Source organism: Zea mays, chromosome 4, assembly GCF_902167145.1.
Source record: "Zea mays cultivar B73 chromosome 4, Zm-B73-REFERENCE-NAM-5.0, whole genome shotgun sequence".
Taxonomy (NCBI): domain Eukaryota; kingdom Viridiplantae; phylum Streptophyta; class Magnoliopsida; order Poales; family Poaceae; genus Zea; species Zea mays.
Window position 1 is genome coordinate 126,330,768 of NC_050099.1, and position 9,172 is coordinate 126,339,939.

Here is a 9,172-nt window from a genome sequence, read left to right on the forward strand (position 1 = left end):
CAGTGCTCCTCCACCAATGAGTTGATTGTCTACATCGACGTTGGGTGTCAGGGCATATGTCGGTCTACCTCCGGCTATGTGATGTTCCTTGAGGACAACCTCATCTCTTGGTCCTTCAAGCGTCAGCGCGTCATTTCTCACTCCAATGTTGAGGATGAGTTTTAGGTTGTTGCTAATGGCATGGCTGAGGCAAGCTAGTTACACCAGCTTCTCCATGAGTTGCACAACCCCTCATCAAGGGCACGTTGGTTTACTGCGACAACGTTAGCGGTGTCAACCTCTCTGTGAACAATGTCCAACATTAATGCACGGAGCATGTGAGAGCACCTAGAGGGGGTAAATAGGTGATCCTATAAAAAACAGCTCAACAAGAAAACAAACTTGGTCTAAAGAGGGTCAGTAAAATCAAAACCAAGTTCAAATGAAGAGTGAGAGGACTTCTTAAACTTAGAGAAATATTATAAGTGAAGGGACATGCTAGAAAGAATAGAATCACAGTAAAGTGAACCAGACAGGTGACACGATGATTTTTATCTCGTGGTTCGGTCAAGCATAAAAGGCTTGCCTACTCCATGTTGTGGCGTCCCAATGGACGAGGGTTGCACTCAACCCCTCCCAATTGATCCAAAGATCAAATTGAATACTACGATTTTCTTTCTTATCTCAATTTACCCTGTTGTGAGGAATCTCCACAATTTGGAGTCTCTCACGCCTTACACAATTTGATCTCAAATAAACTCAAGAGTAAGGTGGAGTAGAAACACACACAAGAGACAAAAATCACAGCCACACGCTCACAAGTCGAGAGAGGAGCACACGAAACAATACAGCGGAGTTACAACTCAAATCCTTGCTCAAATCTCGATCTATCAAAGCTCTAGTGTGATCGCAGTGTCTCTGTGTCTTAGGATGTTCAAAGGATGCTTGGTATTTTTGCTCCATGCGCCTAGGGGTCCCTTTTATATCCCCAAGGGACCTAGGAGCCGTTGGAGCTCCATTTGATAGGCTTTGGTTGCCTTCTGCCCTTGGGCGCACCAGACAGTCCGGTGCACCACTGGACAGTGAACAATGCGTGATTCCCTTCCTTGTTTGGCGAAACCGACCGTTGCTAGCCTCTGGTCCCATGGCACACCGAACAGTCCAGTGGCGCACCGGACCGTCCGGTGCAGCTTGGTGACCGTTGGCTAGGCACACGTAAGGATGTTCCTAAAACATCCGACTTGCATCATAAATCTAATATTTTAGCATAGATATACATAGAATTTAAAGTTATTTTTTGGCAATGTTATTATGAATATTATGAAGTATTTAAATAAATTTTTATATAATTTTTTATGTACATTATTTTCTCCCTACAACAAAAAGGTGAAAAACATCTGAATCCGTATTCGGATAGACATCCGAATTTTATATGAATTATTTAAAAAGATATAGAATGAATTTAATGTTTATTTTTTGTGAAGATTAATAGTCTCAATGCTAAAAACAAGAATATAAATTTACATAGCAAATTTTATATGTTAGTTGTTCACAATCGAAGAAAGAAGACCAAAAAAATGACATCCGAATAAATATCCGGATCCATCCCTAGGCACACGTGGTGCCCACTGATCGCGTGGCCGACCATTGTCTGAGAGCACGGCTGGCACACCGGACAATCCAGTGTACACCGGAGAGTGCATTGAATTATAGTCGTGGCGCCTCAACTTTTCCTGAGAGTGGCCTGTTCGCCGGGTGTGCCAGCCTGAGCACCGGACAAGGCTCGTGCAAGTCTAGCTAGCCTTAGCCAAACATATCCATTTGAATTTCTCTCGATTTGAGAAGTTCCCTAGCACTTAATGCAACATAGTTAGTACCAAAACCAATTTACTTAGTGCTAGAGGCATGCCTTTATTTCTCCAATATTGTAGAGTTTGCAATTTGTTCTTACAACTCCCAATTTGCTTCTCTTGGACTCTGAGCTCATACTCACAATTCTATGTTACATCAAAGTGATGTGTTAGGCACCTAATCCCCAAAACACTTAGAAATGGCCTAAGGGCACATTTCCCTTTCAATCTTCCATTTTTGGTGATTTATGCCAACACATCAAAAGCAACTTTAAAATGTACTAACATATCCAAATGCGAGCTAAAAGGTGCAAATTGAAGTCAAACTCAAAACCAATAGAGTTATCACATGATTTGGTATATTTGGATCATTTTGCCACCACTTGGTTTGTTTTTGCAAATTCATTTTCCTATCTCTATGTCAAAATCACTTTGTTTTGGCAAATCAAAATATCTTTCAAGACTAATCAAAAGCCAGAAACTCCCCCTTTTCCCATAATCAAATTTCTCCCCCACAAGAGAGTAGTTTTTGCAATAAGTGGGTTTTGATCAAAAATCAAGTATACTTACACTAAATATTGAAAAATTCACAAGTGGTAGCAGATCCAATTGCTTTGGCCTTAATTTCTCCCCATGTGGCATTAAGCCCTAAAATAGAAGAACTAGTGGCCTTTTAACTCCATTGCCTTACAAAGATTGCAACTAAAAACCAAGGGCGACGAGAGAACACAATAGTGACTTGGAACAAAGATCATTGATACTGGAATGCAGTGGAAGCCTCTTCTTTGTCCAAGTCCACCTTTTCCCTTTCAATTCATCTTTGAGACTGTAATTTTAGCACTCAAACAAACACATTAGCCTCAAAGGATCAAGTTGTAGCACATCCTCCCCCTAACATATGCATCATTTGCACAAGGACTTATGAGGTCTGGGGATGACTTGTACAACTTGAGCACTAAAATAAGAAAGTAAAGACTAAGATGTTGAAAAGAACATGATCAAAGGTGTAAAAACACATGTATGCTATAAATCAATCCATGTTCCGCGAATCCAAGACATTTAGCTCACTACGCAGCTTGCAAAACCTTTTCTCATATAAAGGCTTGGTGAAGATATCGACTAGCTAGTTCTTGGTGCTAAAACGGCAAACATCGATATCTCCCCTTTGCTGGTGGTCTGTCAAAAAGTGATGCCGGATGTCTATGTGCTTAGTGTGGCTTGTTCAACAGGATTATTTGCCAAGTGGATTGCACTGTCATTATCACATAGGAGTGGGACTTTGCTCAGATTGTAGCCAAAGTCCCGGAGGGTTTGCCTCATCTAAAGTAGTTGCGCGCAACACTGTCCTGCAGCTACATACTCGACCTCGACGGTGGATAGGGCAACAAATGTTTGTTTCTTAGAGCTCCAAGACACTAGAGATCTTCCCAAAAACTGACAAGTCCCTGATGTACTCTTCCTATCAACCTTGCATCCGGCATAGCCGGAATCTGAATATCCGATTAAGTCAAAGGTAGATCCCTTTGGATACCAGATCTCGAAGCAAGGCATATGAAATAAATATCTAAGAATTCAATTCACAGCCACAAGATGACATTCCTTGGGTCGGATTGAAATCTAGCACACATGCATACACAAAGCATTATATCCAGTCTACTTGCACAAAGATAAAGTAACGAACCTATCATAGACCGGTATGCCTTTTGACCAATAGACACACCTCCCTTATCGATGTCCAAGTGTCCATCGGTTTCCCATGGGCGTCTTGGCGGGCTTTGTGTCCTTCATCTCAAACCTTTTTAGCAAGTCTTGAGTGTACTTTGTTTGGGATATGAACGTTCCTTCCTTGAGTTGCTTCACTGGAAATCCAAGGAAGTAGTCAACTCACCCATCATCGACATCTCTAATTTCTCCATCATTACCCTGCTAAACTCTTCATAAGACTTTTGATTAGTAGAACCAAATATTATGTCATCGACATATGTTTGGCATACAAACAAATCACCATTACAAGTTTTAGTGAAAAGAGTAGGATCCACTTTCCCGACCTTGAAAGTATTGGAAATGAGAAAATCTCTAAGGCATCCATACCATGCTCTTGGAGCTTGCTTAAGCCCATAGAGCACCTTAGAGAGCTTATAAACATGGTTGGGATACCTGTCATCCTCTTAGCCAGGGGTTGTTCCACGTACACCTTCTCCTTGATTAGTCCGTTGAGGAAGGCGCTCTTCACGTCCATTTGAAACAACTTAAAATAATGGTGAGCAGCATAGGCCAATAATATGCGAAATTACTCAAGCCTAGCTACAGGAGCAAAAGTCTCCTCAAAATCCAAACTGCGACATGGGAATAACCTTTTGCCACAAGTCGAGCCTTGTTTCTTGTCACCACCACGTGTTCATCTTGCTTGTTGTGGAACACCCACTTGGTTCCCACAACGTTTTGCTTCGAACGTGGCACTAGGCTCCACATTTTATTTCTCTTGAAGTTGTTGAGTTCCTCCTGCATGGCCAACACCCAGTCCGGATCCTACAAGGTTTCTTCTACCCTGAAAGGCTCAATAGAAGAAAAAATGAGTAATTCTCACAAAAATTAGCTAATCGTGAACGAGTAGTTACTCCCTTGTTGATGTCACCCAGAATCTGATCCACTTGATGATTCCTTTGGATGCTGGCTCAGACTTGAGTTGGAGGTGCCTGTGGTATTTATTTCTCTTTGTTCTTTTCTTCACGTGCTCCTCCTTAATGCATGCCTTCATCTTGAGGTACATGTTCCTCATCTTGAGTTGGGGATTGCACCATTGTTGAGGAAGATGGTTGATCCTGTTCTTGTTGTTCCTGTGGTAGCACATCACCTATTGCCATAGTTCTTATTGTGGCCATTGGAACTTCATCTTCATCTACTTCATCAAGATCAACTTGCTCTCTTTGTGAAAGTCGCCTAGAGGGGGGGGGTGAATAGGCAAAACCTGAAAATTATAAACTTTGAACACGGACTTCATCTAGTGTTAGGATTAGAAAGAGTAATAATGAATTGGAGTGCGGAAGAGAGTTCTTCTTGCTATGAGTTGCTCAATCAATTTGGATAACTTTGGGAGCTAACTCAAAAGATTATGAGCAAGAGAACTTTTAGAGAGAGGGGAGGAAGAATCAAAATTATAAGTTAATGATCAACATAAATGAACACAATGGTTTGTTTCCCGAGGTTCGGTTCCAATGAACCTACTCCTTATTGAGGAGGCCACGAAGGCCGGGTTTTTTCAACCCTTTCCTTCTCTCAATCGATCACTCAGATCGGTTGAGTGCTCCTTCTTAATCTCAAGGATCACAAAGACCCCGCAAGGACCACCATATACTTAGGTGTCTGTTGCTAGCTTTACAAGTCACTAGAGAGTTTAGAAGGAGGTGAAGAAAACACGATTAAAAGCCATGCAACAAGAGCAACAAATGAAACACGAATCACACTCTCTCAAGTCACTAATTACTATTGATCACTTGTCTTAATTGTGGCACTTGGAGAGGATTGGAAGCTTTGAATGTGTCTTGGAATGAATTCCTTGCTCTTGTATTGAATGTGTATGTGTAGAATGCTTGGGTGTGTTGAATGGAGGTGGATGGGGTTGTATTTATAGCCACCAACTACTTCCTAGTCGTTGCCTTCTTTCTGCCAAGCACAAACGGTCCGCGCCCCTGGTCCGGACGGTCCGCCCCTACACATGAACGACTGAAATCGCAACAGTCAGCAGTAACGACTATATCAATGGCTATAGTGCATTAAATGCGTCGTCAGATGTCAGATAAAGCAGTCATGGACGGTCTGTCCGTGCACCCCAGACGGTCCGCGAGGACGCTAAAAATGCATTTTACCGAACCTGTCACCTTCGAGTTTTTCTGATTTTTCAACGATTGGGCGGTCCACGCCTGAGGCCGGACGTTCCGAGCTTGGTCCCGGATGGTGGTCGCTTCTCCTTTGGACAGTTCGTAGTGTTAACGCGTGTTTTTGTAGTGTTCCTGTCCTTGGTTCTCCCTGGTGTCGCGGATGATCCGTCGTAAGGGCCTGGATGGTCCGCGCTCAGGAGTATTTCCAAAACACTTTTCCTGTCCGGAATAATCTACGGTATTTCAAAACGTAGATTTAGAATTGATGTATATGAACTTTATGCACCTGAGAAATGATTAACTAGGCAAACTAGTTAGTCCATAGGATTTGTGATGATTGTCAAACACCAAAATCGATTATAGGAAATAGTTGAGGCCATTTCCCTTTCAGTTGGATAGCCATTAGTCTCATCAAATACAATGTCACTAGTGACTTTAACTAAACCTAAAGATTTGTTGAAGACTCTATATGCCTTTGTATTTGAATCATAACCTAGTAAAAAACCTTCTACAGCTTTGGGAGCAAACTTAGAATGTCTACCTCTCTTAACCAAGATGTAGCATTTAATTCCAAATACACGAAAGTATGAAACCTTGGGTTTGTTACCGGTTAGGAGCTCATATGCCGTCTTCTTGAGGAGGCGATGAAGGTAGAGGCGATTTATATCATGGAAGTCTTATTCACCGCTTCCGACCAAAACCGCTATGGTGTCTTGTATTCTCCAAGCATCGTCCTTGCCATGTCGATGAACGTCCTATTCTTCCTCTCTACTACACCATTTTGCTGTGGTGTGTAGGGAGCAGAGAACTCATGCTTGATGCCTTCCTCCTCAAGATACTCCTCTACTTGAAGATTTTTGAATCACATCCATTATCGCTCCTGATCTTCTTTATCTTAAGCTCAAATTCATTTTGGGCTCTCCTTAGGAAGCGTTTTAATGTACTTTGGGTTTCTAACTTATCTTGCAGAAAGAATACCCAAGTGAAGTGAGAAAAATCATCAACAATTACAAGACCATACTTACTTCCCCGATGCTAAGGTAAGCAATGGGTCCGAAGATATCCATATGAAGAAGTTCTAGTGGTCTTGATGTTGTCATCACATTCTTGCTTGGATGATTTGTTCCCACATGTTTTCCTGCCTGACACGCTGCACAAGGTCTGTCTTTCAAAAATAGACATTTGTTAGTCCCAACATGTGTTCTCCCTTTAGAAGCTTATGAAGTTTCTTCATTCCAACATGTGCTAGATGGCGGTGCTAGAGCCGGCCCAAGTTAATCTTAGCAATTAGACATGCATCTAGATCAACATTCGCTTTAGTAAAATCAACCAATTAGAGCTTGTCGTCTAATACACCTCTAAAAGCTAATGAACGATCACTTCTTCTAAAGAAAGATATATCAATGTCTGTAAATAAGCAATTATAACCCATATGGCATAATTGACTTACAGAAAGCAAATTGTAACCAAGCGATTCCACTAAGAATACATTAGAATTTGAATGCTCGGTAGTGATGGATATTTTACCCAAACCTTTGACTTTGCCATGATTCCCATCTCCAAAGATGATTGTGTCTTGGGAACCCTTGTTTTTGATGTAGGAGGTGAACATCTTCTTCTCCCCCATCATATGGTTTGTGCATCCGCTGTAAATAATCTAACTTATGCCCCCGGGTGCATAAACCTGCTAGGTGATTTAAGCTTGGGATTTAGGTACCCAACACTTGTTGGGTCCTACAAGGTTAGTCACATAAGACTTTGGAATCCAAATGCAAGTCTTGCCTCCCTTGCACTTAGGCCCCAAATTTCTAGCAACAACTTTATCATGTTTACAAATTAGCACATATGAGGCATTATAAGTACGATAAAGCATAGTTAGGCCATTAAATTCATTTCTAAACGCATGAGAAATAACATGATGCACATGGCACCTAGGTCTACTCTTACCTTGAACATATGAAGAGCTAGAAGATGCAAACATGGCAAAAGAATTAAGGACAGCATCATGACGTACAGGTAAAATAGCATGATCATAACAATCATCATGATGAGCAACATTAGAGGTATTCTTAACATGAGCATACAAATAGGCATGGTTCTTGTCATGAAAAGAATGTGAACTACTAGCCAAGGGTACCTTCCCTTTCTCCTTGATGAGATTGGAGGCCCTTTGACTTGTTAAGTTCTTGGTTCCCCTTTGGAAACCAAGTCCATCCTTAATAGAGGGATGTCTACCGATGGTGTAGGCATCCCTGTCAAATTTTATTTTTTCACATTCATTCTTGCAAATTTTAAGTTGAGCATTAAGATTTGCAACTTCATTATTCAACTTTGAGATAGTAGAAGCATGATTATTGCAAGCATCAACATCAAAAACTTTACATCTATTGCAAAAAGAAACATGCTCCACAGATGAACTAGCAATATTTATTTTTTCTATTCTAGCATTTAGATAAGCATTTGACCTCTTAAGGCTAGAAATAGACTCATGGCACAATTCAGAAGAAAGAATTTCATTTTTCTTAACCTCTAAAGCAAGAGATTTTTCAAGACTAACAAGTTTATCATGTTCTTCATAAAGAATATCTTCTTGTTTTTCTAACAACCTATCCTTCTCATTAAGGGCATCGATTAGTTCATTAATTTTGTCTACTTTTGATCTATCTAAACCCTTAAAGAGATCACTATAGTCTACATCATCCTCAAAATCCTCATCACTAGAATAAGTGTACTTCGGAGTATCTCGTGTACGTACCTTCTTCTCCTTAGCCATGAGGCAAGTATGTCGCTCGTTGGGGAAGAGAGAGGACTTGGCGAAGGTGGAGGCAGTAGTCCCTCATCGTCGGGGTCGGATGAAGAGCAGTCTGAGTCCCACTCCTTGCTGTTGTGAGCTTCGCCTTTGCCCTCCGATAGTTCTTTTTCTTCTCCTTCTTCCCTCTCTTTTCTTGTCCTTGGCCATTTTCATTATTGGGACATTGTGCAATAAAGAGACCAGACTTACCACATTTGAAGCAAGAACACTTTTCCCTTGATTTGTTCTTGTTGGGGTACTCCTTGTGTCCCTTCAATGCGGTCTTGAAGCGCTTGATCACAAGCGACATTTCTTCTTCGTTAAGCCCGACAGCCTCCACTTATGCCACCTTGTTAGGTAGCGCCTCCTTGATGTTTGTTGCCTTGAGAGCAACGGGCTACGACTCGTAGAGAGGAAGTGGTCCGTTGGCAATATCATCAACGTACCTTACCTCCTTGACCATCATACGACCACTTACAAATTTTCCAAGAATTTTCTCGGGCGTCATCTTGGTGTACCTAGGATTCTCACGAATAAGATTTACAAGATGAGGATCAATAACTGTAAATGACCTTAGCATGAGTCGAACGACATCATGATCCATCCATCTTGTACTCCCATAGCTTCGAATATTGTTCACCAGGGTCTTGAGCCTATTGTAGGTTTCAGTTGGC